The 17,114-nt window shown below is 38.9% G+C and overlaps 1 long non-coding RNA gene across 1 annotated transcript; it reads left to right on the forward strand.

Annotated features, from left to right (window-relative positions):
- Positions 1-1,476: 1,476 nt before the first annotated feature.
- Positions 1,477-15,745, forward strand: LOC145512254 (uncharacterized). Its single transcript, XR_014058433.1, has 8 exons — positions 1,477-1,735; positions 8,638-8,685; positions 9,467-9,547; positions 9,813-9,944; positions 11,173-11,325; positions 13,794-13,909; positions 14,871-14,948; positions 15,197-15,745. It is a non-coding gene; the product is annotated as an uncharacterized LOC145512254 (long non-coding RNA).
- Positions 15,746-17,114: the final 1,369 nt, after the last annotated feature.

The following is a 17,114-nucleotide window of genomic DNA, read 5'->3' on the forward strand; positions in this document are numbered from 1 at the left end:
AATATACAGCACGATGATCTGTCTTCAATCCCATGCATCTCTTACAGGAGGAAACACCCCATCACGTCCCGGGTGGGAGGCCCTCCTGGAGGATCTGTACCTTGTGATGTGATTTCAGCTCTCATCCACCCCCCTGGCTGGACCCATCACATGGGATGATAACCTGAGCACTGGTAGCTGAAAGGCTCTTCTCTGGCGTCACAGGTGATTTATGGGGGTAGACTTTTTTTTTTTTTTTTACATGGACATATTGAAGAGCTGTCAGATTGTGTTGATGAAGTACTCAGGCTCAGGAGGCATACTGCCAAGGCTGAAAACAAGGTGATGGTAAAGCATCCTACCTTGGCACCTGCCAGCAAGTTCTCTGTGCTTTAGCTTGATTTCCCAATAAATAAGCCAGGGATGATGATGGTGATGATAATAACAATAGGACTTACCTCACAGGACTGTTTCAAATATTTGAAACTAATCTATATAAGATAACATGGCAAAATCTAGAACATGGAAGACGTGTTTAGCTCCTAAATTACTCTAAGTAGATATCCTATAGGGAAATTATGATACAGTAAAATTGCATTATTAAAAAGCACTATTTGCACATAGTAGTCATACTCTGCATTTTTACAGCATCCCTGAACTAGGGGTGCAGCCATCTCAGAGATTCAGTGGATTAAGGGATGGAGCCTCTGACAAGTGAGCATTTATCCTCAGGCTTCTCTGTAACCACTGCAGTAGGAGACATCAACCCAGGGTGGGGTGGGGGAGGCGCATCTGAGAGCTCAAAAGAGGCCCCCATTCCAGCCTGATTGGCTGGGAAGTTCAAGGAAGAGTAAGGCTGTGTTTTCTAGGTGGGTGTATTAGTTTTCTATCACTATGAAAACAAAGTAGCACAAAATTAGTGGCTTAAAACATAGTAAACATATTGTCTTTGTGGCAGTCAGAAATCCGAACTGAGTTTCAATGGAGACAGAATCACCATGGTGATGGGCTTGTGCTGGTTCCTTCCTTTCAGAGGCTCTTGGAGGGAATCCATTTCCTTGCCATCACCGGGTTAGAACCCACCCCCATTCCCTGGATCGGGGCCCCTTCCCTCATCTCCAACGCCACCAACTGAGGCCGAGTCCTCCTCACATCACACTGCCTCCCTCTCACCTGCTTTCAGCCTCCACCTTCAATTTAAGGACACCTCTTGCTATTATACTGCCGTATAATAATGCTGTTCCCTGATAGCTCAGCTGGTAAAGAATCTGCCTGCAATGCAGGAGACCCAGGTTCAATTGCTGGGTCCGGAAGATCCGCTGGAGAAGGAATCGGCTAACCACTCCAGTATGCTTGGGCTTCCCTGGTGGCTCCGCTGGTAAAGAATCCGCCTGCAATGCGGGAGACCTGGGTTCGATCCCTGGGTTGGGAAGACCCCCTGGAGAAGTGAAAGGCTACCCACTCCAGTATTCTGGCCTGGAGAATTCCATGGACTGTATAGTCCATGGAGTCGCAAAGAGTCAGACAGGACTGAGCGACTTTCTCTTCACTTGGGGCAGGGTGGGGCAGGACAGTTCATTCTGCTTACCACTGAATGCTAAGGAACAAACCGGGAAGGAAGAAAGAAACACAACACCACAATACTAAGGATTGAATTTTTTTGTTTTTTTTTAGCTGCAGTGAGGGGCAGTTTCTTGTCCAAGGATCAAACCTGTGACCCCTACAGTGGAAGCAGTCTCAACCACTAGACCACTAGGTAAGTCCCTGAAAATGTTTTTTAATACACAAAGATAAGAAAGGAAAAAAATACCTCCCGTTCCCACACAGTTGAACACACACAGAGGAAATTCAACTTAGCAAGGCTTTCCAAGATCGCTTGCTTAAAAATTCTCAAATAGGTTAATATTACCAAAATGCCTTCCCATTACTTTTTGAGAGAAATACACAGAGTGTAATGAAAGCATCCTATCATCTGATTGCACAATAAATGGGGGAAACTGAGGGATGGTTTCATCTTTGCTCTGCACAGACTCTGTTCACATTCTATCAGCATTAATTTATAGGCCTCATGTCCTTTATTATTATTATTATTTTTTACTGTACATCATTCTTATCAGAAAAACAAAATCAGCTTGTAGGTCATCAATGAAGTCAATCCAAACAGGAAGAAAAATAAAAACAAAGAGAGTAAAAAGGTAATATTGATTGTATTTAAGCTTATCCTGCTTCTGGTTTTACTTTCATATAAAATTGTAAGGTAAAAACAGTATATAATTATCGTTTAAAAAAATCAGCACATGGAGTATGTTAAAAGTTCACAAACCTTCCATAATATCCCTGATTCCAGTTTTAATTCTTAACTATAGTTCCCATTAATATTTGGTATGCATCTTTCTGGGTGTTGTTTTATGCGTGCCCATGTACCCATTAAATAATCAGGATGAAAATATGCATTGCTCTGCAGTGTGGTCTGGTTTGAGAAGACAGAATTGAGTTCGGAAACATTTACATCTTTGATATTTAATATACCTTTCCAGGAAGGAGAGATGTCTTTCCACTATATCAGAATCTCTTATCTGTGTACTTTAGTTATCTTAGTAGAGTTCTAAGGCTTTCTATATAACAACCAGACATTTTTTTGAGACTTAGTCATAATGTGTTTTAATTCTTCTTTCTCTCTCTGTTTCTGTTAATGGTCAATTTACCTACCCAACTCTTTGCTTTTGGAAACATTCTTCTGCCACATCCTGCAATAAGGAAACCATTGTTTCCTTGTTCTATTTCAAGGATACAGTCATCTACAACTTCTGGCCTCCTTAGTGTCCACCTTCTCCATAGCTTTTCCCAGTACTGTGGGTGAAGCTCGCCTGTTATTCCTATGATGGAACAGGTTTTCAGGAAGAGTCGGTTGCTGTTTTTTTCTTTAGCAGTTTGTGGAATTTCTCCATTTTCCATCCATGTACCCCAGGGCCATCTCCAGTAGGGACACTGCATGAATTCCAGCCCTGGCCCAACAGCCACAACCTAGTTTTACAAACTCTGATACACAGTAACCTCTGCAGTGACTACTTTCTCATCAATCAAGAGGGCTGGGGTGGGTGGTGTTCAAAGCATGTTATGAGCCCTGATGATAGCTCGGTTGGAAAGAGTTGCCTGCAATGCAGGAGACCGCAGTTCAATTCCTGAGTCGGGAAGATCTGCTGGAGAAGGAATAGGCTACCCACTCCAGTATTCTTGGGCTTCCCTTGAGACTCAGCTGGTAAAGAATCTGCTTGCAATGTGGGAGACCTGGGTTCGATCCCTGGGTTGGGAAGATCCCCTAGAGAAGGGAAAGACTACCCACTCCAGTATTCTGGCCTGGAGAATTCCATGGACTGTATAGTCCATGAGGTCACAAAGAGTCAGACACCACTGAGAGATGTTCACTTTTCCTTAATGAGCCCTGGGGTTCTGTGGGGCAACCCTGCGATGGAGGGTAGGCTGGAGACAAAGTTTGCCCTTCTTCAGTGAGCTCATATTTTACAGTTGAAAGTCATATTTTGTTTTGTCCTTTACCCAATAGAAGGTCTGATCCTTAAGCAAAATATTGAAACTCACTAACTATACCCTCTATATCAACATTTCTGAGAGGATCATATAGAATATCCTGTTTTAGGAACTGAACATAAAATACCTGTAGAACTTATCTAAAAGTACCTAAACCAAGGCCTAATTTACTCTTTACTTAATAAACAAAATGTGTAGGTTCTCTGCATTTCAGTAGACTCGACTGCTTTTAATCTGATATTTGTATTATCAAAAGCAAATATATTTGATATTTTATAATTGGAGCACCTTTTCATCACAGTAAAACTTCAGACGTCTTCTAAAAACTTTGGTTTCTTTTTCTAACAGCTACTTTCCAACCTACCCTACTTTCTCAAACAAGATTGATTTCTCCCAGTTGTAGGAATCTACTGGTTCAAAATTCCCACGGCTAAATTTATTTTATAATTACTTTTAGTTGTGCTACATAGAAATGGTAAGGGAAAGTCATAGTATAATTACTAAGAGTACAAGTAGCTGGATATTTTAGCCATGTGTTTGTGTATTCACATGTTCCTTGCTGCAACTATGGTTTGAGCAAGCTAATTAATCTCTGTGTATCTCTTTTTTTTCAGAATCTCTAAAATGCTTTTATGCAAGTTAAATGTTATAGGTTTTATATGTTAATCACTTGGTACAGTGCCTAGCATATAGGAGATTGCAGTTGGCTGATAACATTGAATTGTATGCTTTTTCTGTGTCAGCCCAAGAAACTAAAACCTTACCATCTAGTGCCAAATTAAATACACACACATATGCTATAAATTTTATTATCATTATTGAAAGAGGTTAACTTGGAACAGTTTAGGTATTTCTACTTCCTGTATTTTTTAATGAAAAAATTTAGGAATTCCTAAAAGTACATGATGGATCCTCATTGTTTAATCATGGAAAATATAATCTAAACAAAATAATAATACACAGAATACCGTGGAGCAGATAATGCTGTGTATCACTGGACCACTAACACAGAGGGAGAAAATACAGAGTAATATAAAAGCTAAAACTTCACCTGCCCAGCATGTGGAGCAGACATTGCAAAATTGATAATGTCCCTCTTTTCAGATATGTGGAAAGATCTTACTATTCTCAGCACACACTTCAGGCAGCCACCATCATAACAACCAGAAATGCATAAGGGATGAGTCCTATTTTTATCACCCCCATTCTCATGTAATGCTATGAAGAAGGGCTCAAAAATACACCGAGAATGTCAATGAATTAATTTCCTCCAGATGAAAATAAGCATGAAACCAATAAGTAGCGAATAAAACTATGTTCCTATAACTTAAACATACTTAGAAAAACATACCTAAAATGAGTAGTCAATATAACAAAAAAGACTGGAAAGTAAGTGCAATATTGAGCTTACTTTTAAAATCTGATTTAAAAGAGTAATTTTTTTTTTTTACCACAACTGAGAATAATTATGAAGCAATGGAGACTCAGTAAAAATGCATATTAATCAAATACAGAACTGAAATGTGTATACAAATTTGTAACTAGTGCAGGATGAACTTAATTTTCAAACATACAAAGTAAATTCCTTAATATTGCAGTTTAATTTTCATCAAGTGCTGAAAACAGTTTTTGTATATTTTGTAAAAGATATTCTGATTTAAATACTTTCAGAATATAATTTCTTCTAAAAATATGTTTTTAGAGCATTATTTGTCTAGTTGTTGACCTTATACTGGAAAGTATGAAAACAGAGAGCATGTAAAACTCAAGTAAAATAAACTGTATACTCGTTTTCAAATATAGAATCCTAAAATACTGGAACTAAAAACCTTTTTAAGAATTAACTGCTCCAATCTTCCTCAGCCTTCCCTTTAACCGTTTATATTTTTATCTTTTTTTTTTTTTATAAATTTATTTATTTTAGTTGGGGGCTAATTATATTTTTATCTTATATGCAAGAGATCTATATCCTCTTAAGAGCGTGTATGTGTGTGTGTTATATATGAATATGTATCTCTAGAAATCACCTGGGTTTTTTTAATGAGATGACATAAATAATTTAATGTCTTTTCCCCCTTTTTTACATATTAAAATGAGACTCAGAAGGGTCAAGTGACTTGGCCAAGACTATAGTCCATCCGTCAGAAATTAGGAGAAGCCCCTGAGGCCCAGGGATCTTTGTTCAGTTTCTTTTTCCTTTGTTTGTACATTTAAATCAATAGGAAACTTCAGCCAATTAACTATGCATAGAATCCTTTCATCTATAAAGTCACAAATACTCCATAAGTTCATATGCACACAAAGAATAAGATAATAATTTTCAATGGCAAAATACAAAATTATTTTATTGGAGTGAATTTTGAGTAAATATATGAAATAACACCTTATGTAAGGCTGATAGAAACTTACAGTCAGCCCCTTAAATTATGGCAATCATATTTTAATGAGTTCTACCATGCATGTTGTAATCCACATTGAAATTGTGGACTATATTAACATACATAGCTAAGTACAGTTTCCTGAGGGAACCTTTGTTTCCCTCTATAGTAACAACTCCTTTGGGCCCATACTTAGGTTAGTGATGAAAATCTAATTGCCCCTTGCCCTCTGTGTATATGACAGATGTGTCTCAGGATGAATCAGATCATAAATGATAGTAAAACTCTGCAAGTTATTCCAGAGACTCCTTCATCATCACTGTTTTCTCTAGAGAGCGAAGCTGTATAGGTGTATGAAAGGTAGGTCAGTTAATTATTTATATTTTGATGTCTTGAATTCACATTTCAAGCAATTTTCCAATATTGTTTCTGAGGGGACTAGCTGTTTGAAAATTAGCAATTACTTTAAAAACTTGAAGTATAGTTGATTTATAATATTGTGTTACTTTCAGGTATATAGCAAAGTGATTCAGTTATATATATTTTTCAGATTATTTTCCATTACAGGTTATTATAAGATATTCAGTATTGTTCACTGTTATACAGTAAATCCTTATCTACTTTATATATAATAGTATATATATGTTAATCCCAAACTCTTAATTTGTCCCTTCTCCCACTTCCCTTTCCCCTTTGGCAACCACAAGTTTGTTTTCTATGTCTGTGAGTTTGTTTTCCATTTTGTAAATAGATTCATTTGTATTATTTTTTAATTTCACATAAAAGAAATAAAAGCAAAAATAAACAAATGGGACCTAATCAAAAGCTCTGCACAGCCAAGGAAACCATAAACAGGATGAAAATACAACCCTCAGAATGAGAGAAAATATTTGCAAATGGTCCAACCAAAAAGGGGTTAATTTCCAAAATACACAGTAACATAAAATCAACCCAATCAAAAAATGGGCAGAAGGCCTAAACAGACATTTCTCCAAAGAAGATATACAGATGGGCAACAGGCACGTGAAAAGATGCTCAACACTGTTGATTATTAGAGAAATGCAAATAAAAAACCACAATGAGGTATCATTTCACACGGATAGGATTGGGTACCATCAAAAGGTCTACAAACAATAAATGCTGGAGAGAGTGTGGAGAGAAGGGAGCCCTCCTACATTGTTAGTGGGAATGTAAATTGGCGCAGCCACTATGGAGAACTGTGGACGTTCCTTAAAAAACTAAAAATAGAACTGCCATATGCTCTAGCAATCCCACTCCTGGGTATATATCTGGAAAACACAAGAAGTCTAATTTGAAAAGATACATGTGCCCCTATGACACAGCAGCACTGTTTACAACAGCCAAGACATGGAAGCAATCTAAGTGTCCATCCATGGATAAAGATGTGGTACATATATACAGTGGAATGTTAGCCATAAAAAATGAAACAATGTCATTTCCAGCAACATGAGTTGGACCTAGAGGTTATCACACTAAATAAATCAGATGGAGAGAGCAGTTACTTTTAAGAAGACTATGCATATCTTAAAACATTTGTAAAATGAGAAAATTTATTGGAGGAGGAATATCTTTTTTTTTTTTTAAACACCAAAAACATTTTGTTTCGGGGTATAGCTAATTGACAGTGTTGTGATAGTTTCAGGTGAACTGTAAAGGGACTCAGCCACACATATGCATGTATCCATGGCGGGAGGGTGGCAGTAATATCTTGATGAGCCAACGTCTAGGAATGAAATCTGCCATTAAGCTCACTCAAATGCATGATGTCCTCCAAATTCAAGTCACTGTATATTCTGTTTTATGGACAATAATTTTATACCATTCTTGTTGTTTACTTGCAGTGATCACCATTTCAAATGCATCCAATTAGTTTTTCTTCTTTCACAGGTTACCCTTGGTGAAATTGATCCAACCAGCAGGTTGTGTACCAATTAAAAAGCTTATTTATATTGGGTTGGCCAAAAAGTTCTTTTGGGTTTTTCCCAAACGAACTTCTTGGCCAACTCAGGAGTAATTATCTTTTCAGTCTCTCTCTGCAGTTGCATTGTGTCTTCTGTAATTTACAACATATCACAGACTTTTAACTCAAGCTTCCTATAATAAAACTTTGGGGTTACTTATAGAAGAGACGATTTTTTTTTTTTTTTTTTTTTACTACTGACAATAGCTGTAGACTCACAGAATAGCCGATTCAGGTGAAAAGGGCTTTATTTTAGGCTGTCAAATATAGCAGCCCCTAGCAACATATATCTATTTACAGTCATTAAAATTAAATACTAAGCATTCAGTTTTTAGTTCAGTAGCCACCTTTCAATGTGCAGTAGCCACGCGTAGTTTGTGACTATTACATTGGACAGGGTAGAGAACATTCATATCATCACAGAAAGTCCTAGTCCTCAGGTCTATAGGTTCTATATCATTCCTAGATGAGATCTTAAGATCTGTGAAGATCAAAGAGTTAAAATTCACCTTTTTTAAATGTAGCTCTTTGTTCAAAGACAAATGACTTAAGTGCATTTCACTTAAATCACTAAATTTAAAAGGATTCTCATCTGTGTAATTGTGAGTGGATATTCTTGAATGTGGTTATAAAGTGGTTGGGGATTATCCTAAGTCTTTAAATTGGGTTTAGGTATATGCTGATGATTTGTAAAATTTTCTGAAATGCATTGGGATATAGTTTATGTAAGTAAATTTTGTTGTTGTTTTTCAGTCTTGTCAGTTTTTAAGTCATGTCTGACTCTTTGCGACCCCGTGGACTGTAAGTAAATATATCCATTTTAAGTATAGATTTTCATGAGTTAAAAAATGTATACACTAATATAGGCACCAAATCTCAAGATATAGAATATGTCATCACCTCAAAAAGTTCCCTTGAGACCCATTCCAGTCAAACCCATGCCAATGTCCAGCTTCAGGCAACCACTAATTTGCTGTCAGGATGTATTAGATCTCTTTTCTCTACAGTTCAAGAGAGTCATGTATATTTAAAGGACTCTTTTCTGTTTGGTTTACATCCTGTATACTTGCTAAACTCACCTTTTTTGTCAGTAGCTTTTTATGCAGATTCTTTAGGAATTTCATGGATGATCATTTGTAAAGCCAATTTTATTTCCTTATTTCTAACAGTTTGCCTTTTGTTCTTTGTCTAGCCATTATTTCTTTGGCTAGAAGTTCTAGAATAACACTGAAAAGAAACTGATAAGAATGAACATCTTGTATTGTTCTTGAAGCTAGAAGGAAACAGCCAATTTCTCATCATTAAGAATGAAGTCAATCTCTAGATTATCCATCCATCAGTCATAGGAATCTGACCTTACACAATTGCGGGAGCTGGTTCAGCAGTGTCTTTACAAGGCTGTTGTCTTTGTATCTGATGCTAGATGTTAAGTCAACAGGGAGTAAAAGAGGGGAGATTAATGTAAGACCAGGTGATGATGAACAAGATGGAACCCACAAACCTGAGCTGGAACCTGCGAGACTAGATTGGAGCCTGTGTATGTTTGCACTGTCTTCAACCTTGATGATGCATTGTCTTGCAGGAGAAGCTGATACCTAAATGGCATCCAGCTCCCAAATCAAAGAAACTGAAAGAGGATTCGGTAGAAGAGCAACTACTTCAGGTCTGGCCGATGCCACATGAATAGAAAGACACAGAGTCCCTCTTAGCACTGCTTTTGCTACATCCCACACATTGTGATAAGTTGTATTTTCCTTTTGTTTCAGTTCAATTTTACTTTCCCCTGTGACTTCTTCTTTGATGCATGTGTCATTGAGAAGTATCTTTTTTTCATCTCCTAATGTTTCCAGATGTTTCAGCTATTACTGATTCCTAGTTTAATTCCATCCTGGTCAGAGCAGACATTGTATGATTTCTATTCTTTCAAGGTTGTTAAGCAGTGTTACAGCCCAGAACGTGGTCTGTCTTGGTGAACGTTGCTGTGAGCTTGAGAGGAATGTGATGTCTACTGTTGTTGGATGAATTTTTCCGTAGACTACATTACATTCATTTGATTGATGGTATGTTGAGTTTAGTATATACTTAGTTTAGTATGAAAAGATACATGTACTCCAGTGTTTATAGAAGTGTTAATTACAATTACCAAGATGTGGATACAATTACCAAGATGTGGATGGAAGCTAAGTGTCCATTACTAGATGAATGAATAAAGAAGATGTTGGGGAGGGGGTATGTGTAATATTACTCAGCCTAGAAAAAGAATAAAATTCTACCATTTGCACTAACACAGATGGACCTGGAGGGTATTAGGCTTAGTGAAGTAAGTCAAAGAAAGACCAATACTTATGTTATCACATATATGTAGAATCTGAAAAATAAATAAATATAGCAAAATATTGATAGACTTAACAGATATAAAGAACAAACAAGTGGTTTCCAGTGGGGAGAGGGAAATGAAGGGCCAAGATAGGATTAGGGGTTTAAGAGGTACAATCTACTATGTATAAAATAAACTATAAGGATATATTGTACAGCACAGGGAATATAGCTATCTTATAATAACTTTAAGTGGAGTATAATCCATAAAAATTTTGAATCACTGTGCTGTACACCTGAAACTAATATAAATGAACTATGGTTCAATTAGAAGAAATTATCATATAAAGAAATATATCATACATATTGTATAAGATATATGCTATATAAAGATATCATAAAGATCTAAAGATCCCATTATAGGAATAAACTGTAACATATATAGTAATGCTAGGGATAAAACTTTGACAAAGTTGAGAGATAGACCATATTTTACTTATCAGAAATGTAGTTTATCTGTGAAATCAAAATACATCTTAATATTTTTTTTTTTAGTGGTAGATAATAGTGTAATATTGTTTCCTTCAGTTTCATGAAATATGGCAAAAGAAGTCTTGAATTAAATAGCCATACATTCTGTATTAAAAAAAAAACAGCAATCGAGAAAGAAGGAGACTTTTCTGTTAGTCACAAAAGAAATGTCTAAATATGTCTAAATAAGATTGCTAAATTATGTATAAGGCTGCCTGTCTAAAGGCTCGTAAATCATATTATCAATATTTTGTGGCTTACCTCTAACTTTATTGGGCCGTAAACTGCTTGCACATTTATTGGTTGTGGATTGTTAATCAAATATCCTGTGACCGCAAAGTTACACCTCCAAGAGTTTCAGGTAAGAGTCCAACAGAATTCTTACAAAATTCTCTGACATGGTACAACAGTAATTATTGCTTTCTCTCTTTCTAAATGCAGCCCCACAGGTCACCGTGTTCTCTATCCCGAGATGCATTCTGGGTTCAGAGGGACACGGTGGTAACTCTCATCTCCTGCACAGCCTCACCGGAGGTTTATTTACAATATACAACCCAGACACGCCAGCTGCAGCATACTAAAAGGATGTCCTAGGTAAGAAATCAGCGTACGGCAGTCCCAGAAGACCCTCATTTATCTTCCAGCCAGTAAATTCCATCAGGATGTTTAAAGGAGGACTGAACTGCCCGAGTTGTCCCCAAAAGCAGGAGGAAATGGTTACAGACCCACTGCTAACCCCTTCTTACCCAAAGTGAAAAGTGAAGTGTTAGTCTCTCAGTTGAGCCTGACTCTTTGTCGACCCTCGTGGTAGCCGCCAGGCTCCTCTGTGCATGGAATTCTCCAGGCAAGAATACTGGAGTAGGTAGCCATTCCCTTCTCCAGGGCATCTTCCTGACCCAGGCATCTGACAAATAATGCTTCCAGGAATTATCTAGCACTGGTTTTGGTTGGCGGTAAGTAATAACTTTTTTTAAGGCAACAATCACAATTTTTATACAGATATATAAAAATCTGTGACCTGTATTCTTTCCATAACTCAAGCCAGCAAAATGTTCCATTGGTTCAAAGGAGAATTCAAATACCCATCTACAGGCAATCAGGAATGCTGAAATGAATTTATAAGTGAATGCTAGTCAACATTTACAGGACAGTAATCAATTGCATTCCACAAGATTAAATTCATTAGCATTTCTCTAGAAAAAAATAATTTATAGTACTATACATTTCCTTCTACTTCCAGAGTTATAAATAGCTCAAAAATACTTAATTAGAAGACATGGAAAGATAAGCTAGACAGAAACCCAGTAATCATCTGTGTGGGTGGGTGAGCATTTCAAAGTGTTTCACAGTTTTTCCTGACAGTGGCCCCTTATATCAAGTATTTACCTAGAGGTGGATTTGCTGTATCAGGGGGATTCCTATGTTCAGGTTTAGTGGATATGGACAGATATTTGTTTCTCAAGTGATTGTGACAATTTACACACTCACAGCCATGTAAATTTCTTTCTATGCTCTTGAAAATTAGGGAGCTCTGAACCTCCATTCAGATATTCAGATCGACAGAGGATGCATGTTTACACGGCCTCCTCGGGAGTTCCCAGGCATTCCAAACCGCTGCAGGTGGTGACCAGGGTCTGAGCTCAGCTCGCTGAGAGGAGAAAGGGCGGGCCGGAGGTGGGGATGAGGGTGGAATGATGGGGGGGGGGGGCGGGCACAGGCGGTGTGTGTTTGCCGGATGGCTTTACCCAGAGGAAAAGTTAGCTTTCATCTTTGGGACAGGAGGTTGATTTCTAACTAGGAACAAAGCACATATCAAAATTAGACCCCCTCACCTCTCAGAAATTTGGCAGTGAGGGATGCTGTCTCCCTACACATTCTAAGAGCTAGGTGGTAAAATTGCTTAGAGGCTTTTAAAGGGATTTGTATATCAAAGAGGCAGGAAAATATATATACAATTACAAGTTTTCTAACATACACATTCTAGAAAAGGGAGGTCTGGTGTCTAGAGTCTGGAAAATCCTGTGTAAAGTCTGGATAAGCTGAAGGTAACATTAAGGCCATCTTCGTCCATATAGTTAAGTTTCTTAAAAAGCACTGGAGCAGTCATATAAAAGGGCTGTATATTACAATTGCACAGGAAAATAGAATCGATAGGGTGTGTGTGTTTTGGGAGAGACTGGTTGATTGAAAATAATTGGTTTGCAAGGCAGAAACAGAGACACAGACATAGAGAACAAATGCATGGATACCAACGAGGGGGAGGGGGCGTGGGATGAATTGGGAGGTTGGGACTGAGACACGCACATGACTGTGTATAACATGGGTACTGATGAGAACCCGCTGGATAGCACGGGGAACGCAGGGCTCCGTGGTGACCTAAGTGGGAAGGAAATCTAAAGAGAGGGGATGTGTGTATATGTATAATTGATTTTTGCTGTACAGCAGAAACTAACAACATTGTAAAGCAACTATACTCCAATAAAAAAATATAATAATTAGTATAGTGACTGAGTGCTGGACAGTCTGAAATTTGCAGTATAAGCTGCAGACACAGGGAAGAGTGGCTGTTGACCTTGGGCCTGAAGGCCATTTCCTGGCAGAACCCCCTCTTCTTCGGGGGACCTCAGCCTTTTCCTCTTAAGGCTTTTTAACAGAGTAAAGGAGGCCCACTCACCTCAAAGAGGATAATCTGCTTTACTCAAATTCTACCAGTTTAAATGTTAATCTCATCTGAAAACTATCTTCATGGCAGCATCTAGACTGACTGTATAACCAAAATTATCTGGGTACCATGACCTCACCAAGTTGACACATGAAATTAATGGTCACTGGCAATGGGCCTGGTACACAGAGAAACCCTCTAACGGGCTCTATGGCATTCTGACAATGCCTTTCTGGAGAGTAAGTGTCTCTGAGAAGCATTCTTCTGCCACTTTTATTGAGTATATCAGTTCTGTAATGGGGAAAAATTCAGATAACTTGACACCAACTATATTCTTGTGCATTTGTAAACTTTCAAAGAAGCAGAAACAATCATCATTTTCCTTTTCTTGATAATGAAGCTGACTTTGAAATATATGAATATCAGAAGACTGCCCTGAGGCAAAGAAGATATACCACTTTTTAAGAAAAGAATCCAATTTGGGAGCCAAAAACTGTGCTTTCTGTTGGCGTACAGGTAAGAAGATTCTGACCTTCTGATGATAAGAGTGTATTATTTCTGTAGCAGCAGGGGACCCAGCACACAGTCTGAGAAGTAAAGAGATATGCAATTTACATTTTCACTGTGATATGGAAAAAAAAAAAAAGGAGATGTGGAAATAGAGCTTTCTTTAGAGTTAGCCTACACACCTACAACCCATGATAAGAATTAGATGTAGTTAGCCTTAGAAATGATAAGTTTAGATACTGCGCAGTGCTCAGTACTTTGGGAGAGAAGGAGATAGGAGAATAAAATAGAAAGATGCATTCAAGCACTAAATAGAGATGTTAAGAAAAGCTTGCAGCAGATGAAGTTATTATTCACCTGATGTGTTGCTATCTCTCAGATCATTGGATACGCCTTAAAATGCAAATCGCTCCTTTCTAGATACTGGCAATTTTTTTTTTCTTTCTCTCTCTTCAGAAGTTAATTTTGGTTTTCTACCCAGGGCCCTGTTTTTCAACTGCCAAAGTCCTATATAAAAGTAGAGTTATTTTAATCCATTCCCACAGGTTCCTCCTGCTCTTGGAGCCTGTAATTGTCCTTTATTGTTTAGTTCTAAAGAGTCTACTGGTAACACTGTCTTCTAATAAAGAGGAAGTTAAACCAATCTACAACACAGATTCATGGAAACATACTTGCTAGCTGTTTAATCACTTGTCAAGTATCAATAATGTGCGTAGTAACTAAATTCTGACTCTAGTTTTCAGAGTCCTTACTCCTTTTTTTCCTATTCTGCATCCTTCCTGGTTTTTAATGCTTATGTAATAATGAACAGTACTAGAACATGCCACTTGAAAATGGCACTTTGGCGTAAGGATTCCCTTGAGTTGATGGCAGCAGAGAGCAGGCAGGTACAGGAAGAGCTTTCTGTCTTCCCCCACGTGCCTAAAAGCAGGACATATATTTGTAAAGTGTTCTGTCTCCTCTCTACCAGGAAGGACAGAAGTTAATCACCTACGACAACCCTAAACTCAAGACCAGAGACAGCACCAGAAGAGTCTACACAATAAAGGTGACTGATCACCCTTATCTTCCATTATTTCCCCGTATATTTATCTTGCCACAATTTGCTGCCCTGGACACTCAAAGTCCTTTTCTTTTGTCTTATCACTTCTCTAAAAATTTATCGATCTTTTGTTAAGATGCCAAGTAAGCTCAAGTTCTAACCAGCCCTTTGAGTCACTCATCACTGAGTGCTGCCTTGGATATGAGAGACACACCTGTTAATAAACTTCTGTTTTTCTTTTGCGGATCTGTTAGGGGAAGCACTGACTGAAACCACCCACCTTGGCCAGGAAAGAGAGTAGCCACTTGCACAAGGATTGTTAACAATAGAAAGTCCTGGGAAGGAGTGCAGAACTAACAAGCTACCGCCAACCGGAAGAATTCAGAAACGGTCCAAAGGAGACACCACGTGTCCTACCTACCAGCCTCCCAGAATCCTCCTTGCTGGAATCCATCTTGACTGAGTGATGGATGCACCACCAGGCAGGACCCTGAGTCAGAGTGATTGGCCAGAGACAACCCGGAAAGTAATTCCAACACCATAGAACCCAAGACCGCGAGCCAGGTGGCAGAGCCATTCTCCTGGGTTCTCCTTCCCAATAGAGTCTCTTGCTTTGTCAGCCCATGTGTCTCCTTGGACAATTCATTTCCAAGTGTTAGACAAGAGCCCCCTCTTGGGTCCTGGAAGGGGTCCCCCTTCCTGAAACAGATCTGTCTTTGCAGGGCCCTAGAGAACCAAGGAGGGTGGGGGGAAGGTTTTGATCCTTCCTCTACAATAATAAAGCATGCTGGTACAAATATTAATACTTTTTCCTCCCCTATACTATTTTCTAAGTATTACACTCTTCCCCCAACCCACTTAGAATGCTAAATATTTAATTCTTTGAGTTCATAAAAATGCCTCATTTGCTGTATTTCCTAGATTGTAATACAATTCCCTGTGCAGAAGCGAGGCAGAGAGGAGCTAGGCCAGGCCAGGGGCCAGGAGCCGGGGGCGGCAGCCGAGAGGAGCTAGGCTGGGCTGGGGGCCGGGGGCTGTGGCCGAGGGGAATTACCCCAGGCCCAAGGAGCAGCGGCTACATGGGCACAGGAGGGCCGAGAGGAGTTACTCCACATTCAAGGTCAGGAGGGGCCGCCATGAGTAGTTACCCCTTGTCCAAGGTAAGGAGCAATGGCAGCAATTTGCTGGAGCAGCTGTGGAGAAATAGCCCACGTCCAAGGTAAGAGAAACTCAAGTAAGACGTTAGGTGTTGTGAGAGGGCACCAGAGGGCAGACACTGAAACTAAAATTACAGAAAACTAGCTAATCTGATCACACGGACCACAGCCTTGTCTATCTCAATGAAACTAAGCCATGCCGTGTAGGGCCACCCAAGATGGATGGGTCATGGTGGAGAGGTCTGACAGAATGTGGTCCACTGGAGAAGGGCATGGCAAACCACTTCAGTATTCTTGCCTTGAGAATCCCATGAATAGTATGAAAAGGCAAAAAGATAGGACACTGAAAGATGAACTCCCCAGGTCAATAAGTGCCCAGTATGCTACTGGAGATCAGTGGAGAAATAACTCCAGAAACCATGATGGGATGGAGCCAAAGCAAAAACGATACCCAGCTGTGGATGTGACTGGTGATAGAAGCAAAGTCTGATGCTGTACAGAGCAATATTGCATATGAACCTGGAATGTTAGGTCCATGAATCAAGGCAAATTGGAAGTGGTCAAACAGGAGATGGCAAGAGTGAATGTCGACATTCTAGGAATCAGCAAACTAAGATGGACTGGAATGGGTGAATTTAACTCAGATGACCATTATATCTACTACTGTGGGCAAGAATCCCTTAGCAGAAATGGAGTAGCCATCATGGTCAACAGAAGAGTCTGAAAGGCAGTACTTGGATGCAATCTCAAAAATGATAGAATGATCTCTCTGTTCGTTTCCAAGGCAAAACATTCAATATCACAGTAATCCAAGTCTATGCCCCGACCAGTAACACCGAAGAAGCTGAAGTTGAATGGTTCTATGAAGACCTACAAGACCTTCTAGAACTAACACCCAAAAAAGATGTCCTTTTCATTATAGGGGACTGGAATGCAAAAGTAGGAAATCAACAAACACCTGGTGTAACAGGCAAATGTGGCCTTGGAGTACAGGATGAAGCAGGGCAAAGGCTAA

Source organism: Giraffa tippelskirchi, chromosome 7 (genome assembly GCF_054371585.1).
Source record: "Giraffa tippelskirchi isolate mGirTip1 chromosome 7, T2T-mGirTip1v1.2.pri, whole genome shotgun sequence".
NCBI lineage: Eukaryota > Metazoa > Chordata > Mammalia > Artiodactyla > Giraffidae > Giraffa > Giraffa tippelskirchi.